Raw genomic sequence first — 15,994 nt, 5'->3', positions numbered from 1 at the left:
AACATTAGACAGTATGGGACAGATGGAAAAACGATTTGAATGTCCTCATGGACCTCTGTAGAAATTGGCCTATCGGTCAACAGCTACGTGAATTTCATGAATGGTGCATAACATGTGCGTTCCTTAATCACAATACCCGTATGGTAATTTTACCAGAATAAGAATTTAATTCTATGCAATAATTAACGGGGCAAATGGACATACGTACATGGAGCAGTGGCATTACAAAACAAGGAATATCTTTTCCACCTAACACAGGTGCTTACAGAGAAAAGGTATGAATTGATAAGTAGTGGCTGCACCATATGTAGCAAGTGATGGTGGAATTAATATTCCCATCCACTCAAATAATAAATAGGGTGAAGTCTAGTTGAACAGGCGAGACAGCCAGTCTTTCCTCTTTATGACGCCACAGAAAGTTCGTGACTTACGCAAAAGCGTACGAGTACATCTGCTTTGAACTAAACTGAAGCTAACATGTCCAGTCACCATTCTTACAAAGCGAAACCGAACACGCCCATGCCTTCGTGCAACGCCAAAGACATTCCCGCTTAGAAGACACCGACGGTGGAACAAGGAAAGGTTTGTCTATACGTACATACTGATGTGCTAAAGTCGTAGCAGTAAGGATGAAGCCATATGGAGTATCTGATCGAAAGAATCAGGGCACCTATTACCGGATATTAACATAACGTGTGTCCAACCTACGCTTTTATGATGGCTTGCACTCTGCAGCGGACACTTTCAATGAGATGTCTGAATGTCTGCGGAACAATGACAGCCCGTTCTACCGCAACAGCCGAATGCAGAGGCACTAGGGTCTGGAGCGAATTTGGCTTTCTACCTTATCCCAAAGGTGTTCTATTGGTTCTGGTCGGGACTGTGGTCAGGGCAGTCTATTTCAGGAATGTTATTGTCCACAAGCCACTGCCTCATAGATGCTACTTTATGATAGAGTGCATTGTCACGTTGACACAATTATCGACTCCGAACTGTTCTTCTACGGTATGTAGCTCACAAGTTTGAAACATGTGTTCACTCCTTCTGCATTTAGCATTCTCGTAACTCCAGTAAGGGTACCAAACCGTAACCCCGAAGAACACCCTCATATTGGCACCGCCTCCTCCGTACTTAACTGATGGTTCTACATATGCCGACAGTTCACGTTATTCAGACATCCGCCAAACCCAAAAGATACCATTCGACTGCGGCGGGGCATAGCATGATAACCACCACTAACCACTCGTTTCCAGTCAGCCCCTGTCCAGTGGCCTTACATCAGCTCAAGTGTCGCCTGGCACCGAGGACAGAAAATAAGTGTCGCTTATGAAGAGCTACCCCGTAATTGAAACCCATTCATTTTAAGGCGTTACGCACAATTATTGAGGTGGCTCGGCTGGTGGCAGCACTTCGGAACATACGAGTGATTTATTTTGCTGATTATATGTTTTTTTTACAACCACCCTATGTGTCCGTCAGTAAATGAGATCTGCCTGGTCTCGGGTTGGCCGTGGTCGTTACTTGGTGTTTCCACTTGACAATAACATCAAACACAATCGATTTGGGAAGCTTTAGAACTGTTAGAATGTCCCTGATGTGTTTGTTACTCAAGTGCGATCGAATGACTAGCAGACGATCGCCACTGAGCTTCTTGACCGACACACTGCGCTGTTGCTTCTCCTCTAGTGGTAACTCAACACTACCTTCTTTTATACTGGTAGGTCCGTCTCTTGTGACATCTGCGGTGAATTCCGAATTACATAGCGGTATACACTACTGGCCATTGAAATTGCTACACCAAGAAGAAATGCAGATGATAAACGGGTATTCATTGGACAAATATATTATACTGAAACTGACATGTGATTACATTTTCACGCAATTTGGGTGCATAGAACAACCACCTCTGGCCGTAATAACGGCCTTGATACGCCTGAGCTTTGAGTCAAACATAGCTTGGATGGCGTGTACAGGTACAGTTGCCCACGCAGCTTCAACACGATACCACAGTTCATCAACGGTAGTGACTGGAGTATTGTGACGAGCCAGTTGCTCAGCCACCATTGAGCAGACGTATTCAGTTGGTGAGAGATCTGGAGAAAGTGCTGGCCAGGGCAGCAGTCGAACATTTCCTGTATCCAGAAAGGCCCGCACAGGACCTGCAACATGCAATCGTGCATTACCCTGCTGAAATGTAGGGTTTCGCAGGGATCGAATGAAGGGTAGAGCCACGGGTCGTAACAAATCTGAAATGTAACGTCCACTGTTCAAAGTGCTGTCAGTGCGAACTAGAGGTGACCGAGACGTGTAACCAATGGCACCCCATACCATCACACCGGGTGATACGCCAGTATGACGATGACGAATACACGCTTCCAATGTGCGTCCACCGCGACGTCGCCAAACAGGGATGCGACCATCATGATGCTGTAAACAGAACCTGGATTCATCCGAAAAAATGACGTTTTGCCATTCGTGCACCCAGGTTCGTCGTTGAGTACACCATCGCAGGCGCTCCTGTCTGTGATGCAGCGTCAAGGGTAACCGCAGCCATAGTCTCCGAGCTGATAGTCCATGCTGCTGGAAACGTCGTCGAACTGTTCGTGCAGATGGTTGTTGTCTTGCAAGCGTCCCCATCTGTTGACTCAGGGATCGAGACGTGGCTGCACGATCCGTTACAGCCATGCGGATAAGATGCCTGTCATCTTGACTGCTAGTGATACGAGGCCGTTGGGATCCAGCACGGCGTTCCGTATTACCCTCCTGAACCCACCAATTCCATATTCTGCTAACAGTCATTGGATCTCGATCAACGCGAGCAGCAATGTCGCGATACGATAAACCGCAATCGCGATAGGCTACAATCCGACCTTGATCAAAGTCGGAAACGTGATGGTACGCATTTCTCCCCCTTACACGAGGCATCACAACAACGTTTCACCAAACAAAGCCGGTCAACTGCTGTTTGTGTATGAGAAATCGGTTGGAAACTTTATGTCAGCACGTTTTATGTATCGCCACCGTCGCCACCCTTGTGTGAATGCTCTGAAAAGCTAATCACTTGCATATCACAGCATCTTCTTCCTGTCTTTTAAATTTCGCGTCTGTAGCACGTCATCTTCGTGGTGTAGGAATTTTATTGGCCAGTAGTGTACTTTTGATCAGGTAGTGGATATAAGACCAGTATTAAACTGCAGTGTATTATAATGTGTAGAGATTGCGGGCATACAGCGCTTTTTCATACGATATTTTTGCACTACAGAGTGAATATACAGGTACTGTGAGGAAGTGGTTGGTAATTTGGAGGATGTAGGGGAAGTTCTTTTAAATTTTCCGTTTCATATATTTGTCTCGCCTGACAATGCCAAGCTTCACAATTCAAGTTAATATGACGGTAATGGAAAGGCGGTATGGTTTCCAATATACGTAGCAAGAGGTATATATATACGTATAGGAGTCGCAGCAACCAGTTCTCGAACAACTTGGCACCAATTCTGTGTTAAATTCTTAACGCCTCCGTAGTGTCAAAAGGAATTACAGTGATTTACAGTGTGATTAGTCGAATGAAAGGATTTTGACCCTGACGGATCCGTCGGTGCTATTTGAGTAGTGTAGACTGTGGCAGAACTGGGCTTCTCATTCTATAATATTTTCTAGTCGTTTAATAACAAACACTAGACTACGCTTGACACATCACGCTGAAGAAAAAAGCTGGTCTCTATTTCAGTATTTCAGAATATCCTAACAACGCCCAAGAAATCGGATCACAGCTCTGGGGTTTAAACGAATGTCTGGATATTGTTTAATAACGCATGTCGTTACACAATTTGGACACTCACCAAACCAATTAGCCGACCCTGTTCCGCAGCCTATCAAAGACGCGACATCGTAGCAGATTATGAACGCCAAGCACAATCCTTGTGGTTCGACATCCTTCTACAAATTGCCGCCTGTCGGTTCCTAAAAATAAGAATTTTGTCTTTTTCTCACAAACGTTTCTTTGTTGTTGAGTATACTTGCTGACTCTTAAGGAAGACCTATCGATCTCGCTGTTTATATAACTGGCGATAATAATGAACAAAAAGAGCAAAACAAGTGTGAATAAATACTCTGAAACCTGCAAGAAAGAGAGAGAACTTCCAAGTTCACTGCTTAGCTTTTGCTGCTGATTTAGCAGTCTTAGCAGAGAATGTGCAAGATGCAGAGGAATGGACGGAAATTTTCCAAGCGGTAAGAGAAAAACGGGATAACAAATTTCATTTGAAAATGCCGTGTACATGATCCACGTTAAAGGCACACCGAAATATATGAAATCAAAATATGGGCGTATAAAGTAAGTGTCGATATTTAAATACTTGGGAGAAATAATGCAGCGTAATGCTTTGGACAAAGCTGTTAAAACAAACAGAACCAGAAAACTGAAAAGGCGTTACACTTAAGGAAGAACACATGCAATGGAAAGCCTCGGCGTTAACACAGCTAAATACTTATATAATTTGGAAATATGAATAATTTGAAAAACTTTGGGTCCAAAGTATGAAAACTGGATTTAGAGATCGAGAAGCAATACGCAGGTATAAGAAAAAAAAAGAATATAGTAGATACAATGAGTAATCGGTGGATTACATTTTATGGTCACTCAAAAAGAATGGATAAAAGGAGGCTGACAAAAAGAAGTCAACTTCTCTGACAAAATGCTAAAACCGAAATTTCATGGATTTTAGAAGTAAAGAAAGATCAATAGGACTTGAGAATAACAGATAAAACACAGGGAAAAGGTACAAAAAGTTAAAGGTTTCCAGAACAAATTTTAAGAGTGGAGGGATATGGACAGAAGAAAGAAGAGAACAATGGAGAGCAAGAATGAAGAAGTATCGGGAAAAAAAGTAAAGTATATGATGTCATAAATAGCTGTTTCACGTGGTCCTGAGTCTGCAGAATTCCAATAATAATAATAACAATAACAGCGACGATAATAATAATAAGGAAATAATTTAACACGTTACGTTTGTGTGTAAAAGCTTGGCTCATACTACAAAGCAATTCGTCATAAGTTATGGCAACAGTATCAACTAAAAAATGAGTTTCCTCCATCAGTATTGAATTAAATTCACCGTAATGATATAACTAGGGTCAACAGGAATGAAATAGACCGAAGATGAGCTGGCATGAAATCTCTTTCATGGCATTTATCCGGTCAAAAAGGATCCGACGCTTTCATGATCTGGCAAATTTATTTTAACTCTGTGAGTAGATACCTTTCCTGTCAATACAGTAACAATACAGAACAGTAAATGTTTTCTGTGTATCATCGTATTTTAACTGTTTGTGTAGCATATTTTCTTAGGGTCTTGGGGGTCAGCACAGAATTTGCGAAAACGAGCGTGGAATATCGTCTAAAAGCAACATCCCGGCTGCCCGGTCTACCAGCCCACGCTGATTAACCCATCGCGCGGAATGTATTTGGGTCTGGCTCATTTCTCTGCCTTACAAACTAGTGCGCTACACGAGTAGGTCAAGGACCGACCTGAAATAATATTAGTGAAAATTGCTCAAAAATATAATGAATATTTTGTGAAAAGGAAAAATTTATTCCGGACTGTAATTCCAGTTACGATTTCCTTTAATGAAATTGGCATATAGCCCTATGGGAAGGTAAATCCAGCAGATGCTTTATCCTAGTGCCGTTTTTCACACACACCCAATGGGAGAACCTCTGATTGTTCGGAAGTGATAGCAGAAACCAACGGCTGTAATTTTCGATAGTGATAGGAGACAAATTAGTGACAAAAGGAATTTGAGTCAGGCCTGGAAGAGTGATCGGATAGCTTAATGCTTAACGCTGCAGCATGTGATCTAAATCTTCGTATTTACTCCACAAGCCACTGTATACTCCATGACGAAGAGTGTTTTGTACGAATATTAACGCTCTTACTTTCTGTTCCATTCGGGTATTTAGCGGAGGAAAAATGTCTGTTATATGTTTCTGCATGCTCTCTAAACTCATTCATCTTGCTTTCATGAACCCTACACGCGATATACAACGGCAGCGGCATAACTCTCGCACGGCCTTGTTCTACTTCTTCTATTGGCGCTTTAGATCCTATGGCGTTAGCACCAGGCACGACGAAGCTTGGAGCAGCCGGAGCTTCGAGTTTGTGTATTGTGCTGAGTTTAATTTTTCTCATATGCTTGTGTTTGGAAATAAGCAGCAAATTGTATGTTCAGAAATAACGGAAAAACAGAACACGTTAAACGACTAGAGATGTTGTTGTTGTTGTGGTCTTCAGTCCAGAGTCTGGTTTGATGCAGCTCTCCATGCTACTCTATCCTGTGCAAGCTTCTTCATCTCCCAGTACCTACTGCAACATACAACCTTCTGAATCTGCTTAGTGTATTCATCTCTTGGTCTCCCTCTACGATTTTTACCCTCCACACTGCATTCCAATACTAAATTGGTGATCCCTTGATGCCTTAGAACATGTCCTACCAACCGATTCCTTCTTCTAGTCAAGTTTTGCCACAAATTTCTCTTCTCCCCAATTCTATTCAGTACCTCCTCATTAGTTATTTGATCTACCCACCTAATCTTCAGCATTCTTCTGTAGCACCACATTTCGAATGCTTCTATTCTCTTCTTGTCCAAACTATTTATCGTCCACGTTTCACTTCCATACATGGCTACACTCCACACAAATACTTTCAGAAACGACTTCCTGACATTTAAATCTCTACTCGATGTTAACAAATTTCTCTTCTTCAGAAACGCTTTCCTTGCCATTGCCAGTCTACATTTTATATCCTCTCTACTTCAACCATCATCAGTTATTTTGCTCCCCAAATAGTAAAACTCCTTTACTATTTTAAGTGTCTCATTTCCTAATCTAATTCCCTCAGCATCACCCCATATAATTCGACTACATTCCATTATCCTCGTTTTACTTATGTTGATGTTCATCTTATATCCTTCTTCCAAGACACTGTCCATTCCGCTCAACTGCTCTTCCAGATCCTTTGCTGTCTCTGACAGAATTACAGTGTCATCGACGAACCTCGAAATTTTTATTTCTTATCCATGGATTTTAATTCCTACTCCAAATTCTCTAAGTCTACAAACGCTAGAAACGTAAGTTTGCCTTTCCTTAATCTATCTTCTAAGATAAGTCGTAAGGTCAGTATTGCCTTACGTGTTCCAACATTCCTACGGAATCCAAACTGATCCTCCCCGAGGTCGGCTTCTACCAGTTTTTCCATTCGTCTGTACAGAATTCGTGCTAGTATTTTGCAGCCGTGAGTTATTAAACTGACAGTTCGGTAATTTTCACATTTGTAAACATCTGCCTTCTTTGGGATTGGAATTATTATATTCTTCTTGAAGAGATACGTCGTTCGTATTCACAGGACATGTAAATGAGTATGCTCTGCAGAAATTATTATAGTTTCAGTCACCTCGATTCAGGATGGACCCTGATAACCTTTTGCTTATGTGATTGCATCGAAGTGCATAATGTGCGAATTGCGTCCTGTAGTATAGCCATCCATTCTGCATTCACCTGGTTCCAAAGTTCGTCTGCGGTTGCTGGCATTGGGTCACAGCGCTGCAACCGTAACCAACACATTTTCGATTGGTGACATGTCTCGTGATACGGCAGGCCTGGGCAAAAGGCTGACATCCTGTGATTACCAAAAAGACACGTGTTCGTGCAGCAACAAGTGGTCGTGCGTTGTCTTGCTGAAAAGTGGCGTCTTGGGTGTTGTGCAAAAAGAGTGCGGCTACAGGTCACAGGAAGCGATTCACGTTGGTCACACGGGCCTGGACACGCAACAGCTGCGATTTGTGGTTGTATCCAACAGCACCCCACACCGTAAGGCCTTGAGGTGGCGCTGTATGTCTTGTGCACTGGATGCCGCTACGCCCGTCTGCGGCGAACCAAAATGCGGCTATCATTTTCAAACAAGCTGAACCCGGATTCGTCCTAAAACACAGTCTGATGCCATTCCTGAGTCCAACGACGTCGTCCCGCCCACAATTGCCGTCTAGCATGTTTATGCACATTCGTCAAAGGTAGGAGGAGAAGTGGACGACGCGCACGTAACCCAAGCCGTAACAAACGGCGACAGACAGTCACCCCTGACGGACGATGTGCTACACTGCTCCAGAGCCGAGGAGAACGCAGACCTGCAATGCAATGCCATTCGGATGAGTCGATATCCTCGAGGGAGGGGGATGGGTAGTCATTCTTTTCATTCAAAGGAGAAGTTTCAGTTCGAAACGTCCTTGACGAGCAATTATTAATCCATTTCACTTACAGTGTGTGTGTAGCGTGGAACCAGATGATTACCCAGTCAGAGCAGAGATTTCTCAGTAGTACCTGGAACAATGTCAAATGCATCCTACATTTCCACCTTGTGTATTGTTTACAGACGAAGCAACGTTCGGGCGTGATGGGGTCTTCAACATCCTCAACTGGCGTGTTTGAGTGAGATTAATTTACATGCTACAATTGCTCGCTCTCATCAATGGTGGTGCTACATGAATGTGTGGGCAGATGTTGGTGACTGTTTAATTGGACTATATCTCCTAACTAGTCCATTAAATGACAAGCATTATTACAGTTTCCTCGGCAGAGCATTTCCAGAGTTTCTGTTTAATGTGTCACTCGCTGCAAGACAGCGCATGTGGTTCTAGCATGAGGGGGCGCCGCCACGATTCAGTCGTTCTGTATATCGATTTCGAACCGACGGTTTTCAGAAAAGTTAATTGGAAGTGGTGGTCCTGTACCATGGCCCACACGATCCCCTGATTTTAATCCCTCTGGACCTTTTTGTGCAAAGAGAGATGTGCAACCTTCTTTACAAAACCTCTGTTGAAACAGAAGAGGATCTGGTAGCCCGAATAGTAGCAGCAGCAGTGGTAACTAAGGACGCTCCTCCAGTCTTTGACCATGTTAGACAGAACGTGACCCACCGGTTAACCTCTGTTTACAAGTCAATGGAGGTATTTTTAAACCTCCACTGCAACTGAAGTAACTGTGTTATGTTAATGTTGTTGCTTCTTGGTAATAAAGGATTAAAACTTGTTTGAGTTACTTTTGGTCCACACATTAGAAAAAGTGTTTGCACTGGCCCATGCAACGTCCCTGAGTTTGTTAGTTTAATTAATTTTCATCCAGAGAAAACTCCCTCTATCAGTTTAAAAAAATCCTTACAGGAAAATATGACATTAGGGTAAAATATTTGTTTTGGTGTCCTGTGCAACCTTCCAGAGTTCGTCAGTTTAAATAATTTTCACCCTGTAAATTCAATTAAGATGGCAGCTGCCATCCTTCACTAATAACAATTTTTCCATCAACTGCCGGCCGCGGTGGCCGAGCGCTTCTAGGCGCTTCAGTCCGGAACCGCGTGACTGCTACGGTCGCAGGTTCGAATCCAGCCCCGGGCATGGATGTGTGTGACGTCCTTAGGTTACTTCGGTTTAAGTAGTTCTAAGTTCTAGGAGACTGATGACCTCCGATGATAAGTCGCATAGTGCTCAGAGCCATTTGAACCGCTTTTTTCCATCAACTAATCCGTGATGATCGGCGAAATACGACCAAGGAATTGTGTGCATAACTGAATTATGCATGTAATATCTTAGACAAAAGTTATGTAAAGTTGGTTAACACTTAACAAAAATGTAAATTTGTCAGGACCTGCTGAAACAACTCAAGCCTGAAGGTAAAAATTTTATGAATACCAGTATCATATGAGATGTGACGTAATGTCGGCACTAAGAGCTGGAATCCACATAACAGCTCATGGAGTGGTGACATACTGAAACCTCCTCTTAGAAAAATTTATGAATTACTGTGCTGATAAATCCCTTACGTTATTTGATTTTCGAACAGCTGAGCAAAACTGAAAGTGCACAGACATTTCTCTCTTTACTAATTCAGATGATCAATAAACTGACACACAATATTTTTAGCGCAACGCAATCTGACTTTCAATAATCCCTACAAAAGAATGGCCCTGACTAACAATAACCTATACCTTTCATGAATCACTTACCTCGCAAAAATCTTCGTTACTCGAACTACTGCAATACAGCGAGCGCCAATACTGCCAGCTAAATAAAAGATTCTAACTACTGAAGTCACTAACTACTGATAGGCATAGTTAGCAAATGAAAGATTTTGATAGAGAACAAACAATGTATTTACCTTAATAGTGTTCAAAAGTCATAATATATATATCAGTTCATGACATCCAGTCTTACAAATTTACTGTCTCTGATGGACACACGTCCAGATCATCCGCTCTCAAAACTCCGCCATCTCTCTCCCCACATCCACCACTGCTGGCGGCTCACCTCCAACTGCGTAACGCTACGCGCTGTTCACATCCAACTGCCCAACACTACAATAGCGAATATTACAACAATGCCAACCAGCCACAGACTGCACACAGCACAGCCAGCGATTTTCATACAGAGCGCTACGTGACGTTGCCAATATGGAAACCTAAACAGCCTACTTACAATACGCGTGCCCCAGCAACATAGTAGTTCTGCAGGCAAAGTGAAGTGTACTGAAATAGCAAGACGTAGTTCATTTCAGTGTCTTGGAATTGTCAATTCAGAACGCTACAAGACGACACTGGCTAGACTGAATGCCCAGAGTAAACGCCTCCACACACAGGTGGACCGGTCGGCCGACCCGCTCGCCGATCTTCGCCGACCGCTACCTGGCAGCCCACACTCCGTCAGTGCCGGCAGGTAGCGTTCACCAGGCAGTCGCCAGGCTCCACACACAGTCTGTCGAGTCGTAGCTGTGGATGGCGAGAGGGTTGGCGGACCGGTCGGACTGTGAACTGCCGCCGTAAGACCAGAGGGGAAGACGAACTTCATAACTGTTTTGCTTCAGTGTTGTTTGTTGTGTGTGTTAACTGGTTTCCCATTCTTTAAATTTTCTGTGTGTCTGTGTTGTAATGTGAACTCGAACAATGCAAGTGATATGGTTGTGCAATACGCTAGTTGGTGAAAGGAGTAGCGAAATCCATATGAAACCGTAAACTACATAGCAATTATCTGTTATCAAAAATAATTGGTTCAAATGGTTCTGAGCACTATGCGACTTAACTTCTGAGGTCATCAGTCGCCTAGAACGTAGAACTAATTAAACCTAACTAACCTAAGGACATCACACACATCCATGCCCGAGGCAGTATTCGAACCTGCGACCGTAGCGGTCGCTCGGCTCCAGAATGTAGCGCCTAGAACCGCATGGCCACTACGGCCGGCTCAAAAATAATTAGAAAATGTGAAACTCTCTACTAAATAAGCTATCCTGAGAAATTGTGTATTGTGCAGTCCAATGAACAGTGCTACCATACGTGACTTCACCGTGTTTGTCTCATAGGTCCAACACACAAAACTATCAGAATAAAAATTCTACATAAACAACAACGAATCAAATTTTGAAAGAGTAGATATCCAAAATGCTTTTATTAAAATGTCCTGTAGTTTTACTTATGCAAACTGACCATGGAAAATCCCGAATACTAAATGCCACACACACACACACACACACACACACACACACATACACACATGTGACACTGCACTGTCAGAAAATGATTGTCAGACAATGTAAATGAGGCCTGAACTCAAGCTTTACTGAACTATACCTGATAATGATTTGGAACTGCAAAGCTGGACTGTGAACAATTTTAGTGTCCTGACTGTGACATTAAATTGGCCTTAACAAACTTTGATGACTTAGTTTGTGGCAACAGAAGCTCGGTACTGCTCGAAGGTGCTGAATATTAAAATAAAGCACCGGAGCAAACTAGCTAAAGAAAGAGTTTGCCAAGTGCAACGCAAGAAAAACAACTTTTTTAAGCGCACCATTCTTTACTTTGAGCGACTGTTCCACTGGCTGCAGTATGGCGACACATAACCACAAAACAAAATTTTCGTTAGGAGACGGTGGGAGAAACAAAACTTACCGAATGATTGAAAAGCGACTTGCATTTAGAAGTGTATTATGAATTTCAGTCATTAATAGTTAAAACCATCTTTACAAAAATCACAACTTAAAAATTATGACTCCTTTGAAATTAGTTAACGAAACAGTCAAGGGATCATCAATCCAAAACTCCCAGTCCAAGTCATTGAGAAGATAACTTTCTTTAATCACGTGTCGACAATCAAACTAACTTACCCAAACCAATAAAGAAAAATCATGCTAAAACTTTCCTTTCTCAACCTCACAATAAATTACGCATGAGCAAGCAATGCAGCCACTACATTACCTAAATATCGTCACACTTCTCAGCTCAGTCTTTACAAAATCATATTCCGAAAAATCAACATCCCCGCATTTGCATCTCTGTTTTGTGCTAGTTATTTCGAGACCGCTCAACTCGGTGACCAAAACCTATCTCTCTCACTTACTTCTTTCTCACTGCTACACAAGCGACGACAATGCTACTGACATTGCTTGTACTCAGAATCTCTGTGGCGTAACAATCTACTTGAAGACTTCTGTTTGAAAAATATCCAGTGTACAGATTTGAATTATATAACATCGAATGAAAAGAGATCTCACATTAGTTTCACTGGATACTAGAAACGAGCTAGAAATCTTAATATTTCCGTTTGCAGCACGATAATGCCAAGCACCCCAACAGTTTTACTACTGTGGAATTCGTTAACCAATCGCTGGACTCTTCTACATACTCACCGTACAGTCTTCTTTCAGAACCTTCAGACTATGCCGGCCTGTGTGGCCGAGCGGTTCTAGGCGCTACAGTCTGGAACCGCGTGACCGCTACGGTTGCAGGTTCGAATCCTGCCTCGGGCAAGGATGTGTGTGATGTCCTTAGGTTAGTTAGGTTTAAGTAGTTCTAAGTTCTAGGGGACTGATGACCTCAGAAGTTAAGTCCCATAGTGCTCAGAGCCAGAGAGCCAGAACCTTCAGACTTCCATCTCTTCAGGCGAACGAAAGATGGACTATTTGGTCAACGTATTCCAGACCCTGACGCTGTTTTCAAAGCTATAAGGGAGTGGCTAACCCTAGCTGCTTCAAATATATACAAGCGTGGCGTGCAGGCTCTTGTTAATAGAAGTGGATACATGTTGTAGTGACTATGTGGAAAAATGGCAGTATGTAACTGAAATCGTGTTCTGTATTTACTGAGCGATAGTGCTTTCTGCATCTGTTGTAGTTGCCATAAAAATAAATGGCTGGCGTTAGTTTCGTAATACAACTCGACTCCAGTCCTACAAGAACCCAATGTTTAATTAGAGTACCGGTAGGCGAGTTGTGACGTATTATTTGGAGCCGGCAGTTTCGCACGACTGTTCGTTCAAACATACTGCGTATTTGTGTTTGCACCAGGAAGTAGCGAGGCTGCAGTTGTCCCTAGGGAACGGGCTGACGTTAATTGGCTGGCGCACCGCTGCGCCGAGGACGTTTGTTATTGGAAAGAGCGGCTGCCGTGAGTGGCCGGATCAGCTGCAGCTATATCCTCGAGCGCTGCTCAAAAGGATTTTTTGTCAGCCGCAAGCCGCTGGACCTTGTAGCCCGACAATACGTCAAGTACGAATAGTGCTTTGTATTTCAAATGCCAGTGCAGTCCGAAAAGGTTATATAATGTTTTTATCTAAGCCACAAGCGGGTGAAGTACAGACATAATGATGACAGTTCCTCGCGCGGTGTTTTATTTTTCTAGAAACCATAGAGCGTCTGAAAAAGAAGGGTGAGACTAATTTTCACTTTTCTTACACGGAATAAAATATTCCGCTGGCTTTTGTGTACTGACAAGTGTGAACAGCAGCTGTGCATCAATAACGCAAGTTACCACCGGCCGTAAAAGTAAAGTCAGACTGGCTTACTGCGCGGGCAGCCTCAAGCAGAAACCGCACTCGGCTTGAAGTAACGGGGCTCTCTTTACTGCAGCTCTGTAACAGCCTTAGCAGCTGCTGCATTCTCCTTCTCCGTGACACACACAACGCGATTTCCCCGAGTGTGCTTCAGATAGCGCTAAGACAGCAGCTGGCGCCGTTTGTCGTCGACTTAGCTAACCTCGTCTGCTCGTTAAGAAGCTAGTTTGAAAGCCGGGGCCGCGCGGGATTAGCCGAGCGATCTAAGGCGCTGCAGTCGTGGACTGTGCGGCTGGTCCCGGCGGAGGTTCGAGTCCTCCCTCGGGCATGGGTGTGTGTGTTTCTCGGTAGGATAATTTAGGTTAAGTAGCCGGCCGGAGTGGCCGTGCGGTTCTGGGCGCTACAGTCTGGAACCGCGTGACCGCTACGATCGCAGGTTCGAATCCTGCCTCGGGCATGATGTGTGTGATGTCCTTAGGTTAGTTAGGTTTAATTAGTTCTAAGTTCTAGGCGACTGATGATCTCAGAAGTTAAGTCGCATAGTGCTCAGAGCCATTTTTAGGTTAAGTAGTGTGTAAGCTTAGGAACTGATAACCTTAGCAGTTAAGTCCCATAAGATTTCACACACATTTGAACATTTTTTGAAAGCTGGGGATGGGGAGAAAATTTCATCGCCAGTGATGTACGTTTGTAATCGTTTGCCGAAGCGAAGTCGATCGCGACATCTAACAACAAACACTAAGCTTCGGAAATATTACATACCCGGAAAATTGAAGAGCAATGTTGGAATCGGCACGAATGTTGCTTTACGATGAGACGTTTTACACAGAAATTCACAATCATTTTAAATTTAAAACAGATTTTATTTACTTTACTTTGTTGAGATGACGTACAGGTTTGAAAATATAATAGTGGACTCAATTATGGTTGCTACCACATTAATATACACTGAAACAAAATTAAATTGCACCACAGAAACTCTTTTAAATTACTCTAATATAAATGAAAACAGAACTATCCTTCAGGCAGCTTAATCCTATTATTAATGATATGCTTCGTTTTCTGACATTACACTCTTAAATCGTGTGGGCAGAGGGAGTCTTTAAATACAGGGTAGTTTCAATTAAACTTTCGCCACTTGAGCGAGTGTAGACGGAAAACTATTTGCCGTTTAGGTTGTTGTTGTTGTTGTTGTTGTTGCGGACTTCAGTCCGGAGACTGGTCTGATTCAGCTCTCCATGCTACTCTATCCTGTGCAAGCTTCTTCATCTCCCAGTACCCACTGCAACCTACATCCTTCTGAATCTGTTTAGTCTATTCATTTCTTGGTCTCCCTCTACAATTTTTACCCTCCACGCTGCCCTCCAATACTAAATTGCTGATCCCTTGATGCTTCAGAACATGTCCAACCAACCGATCCCTTCTTCTCGTCAAGTTGTGCCACAAATTTCTCTTCTCCTCAATTCTGTTCAATACCTCCTCGTTAGTTACGTGATCCACCCATCTAATCTTCAGCATTCTTCTGTAGCACCACATTTCAAAAACTTCTATTCTTCTTGTCCAAACTATTTATCGTCCATGTTTCTCTTCCATACATGGTTACACTCCATACAAATACTTTCAGAAATGACTTCCTGACACTTAAATCAATACTCGATTTTAACAAATTTCTCTTCTTCAGAAACGCTTTCCTTGCCATTGCCAGTCTACATTTTATATCTTCTCTAATTCAACCATCATTAGTTATTTTGCTCCCCAAATAGCAAACCTCATTTACTACTTTAAGTGTCTCATTTAGTAATCTAATTCCCTCAGCATCACCCGAGTTAACTCGACTACATTCCATTATTCTCGTTTTGCTTTTGTTGATGTTCATCTTATATGCTCCTTTAAAGACATTGTCCATTCCGTTCAACTGCTCTTCCAGGTCCTTCGCTGTCTCTGACAGAATTACAATGTCATCGGCGAACCTCAAAGTTTTTATTTCTTCTCCTTGGATTTTAATTCCTACTCCGAATTTTTCTTTTGTTTCCTTTATTGCTTGCTCAATATACAGATTGAATAATATCGGGGGTAGGCTACAACCCTATCTCACTCCCTTCCCAACCACTGCTTCCCTTTCATGGC

This window comes from Schistocerca serialis, chromosome 2 (assembly GCF_023864345.2).
Source record: "Schistocerca serialis cubense isolate TAMUIC-IGC-003099 chromosome 2, iqSchSeri2.2, whole genome shotgun sequence".
NCBI lineage: Eukaryota > Metazoa > Arthropoda > Insecta > Orthoptera > Acrididae > Schistocerca > Schistocerca serialis.
Note: the sequence above shows the minus strand (reverse complement) of the source record.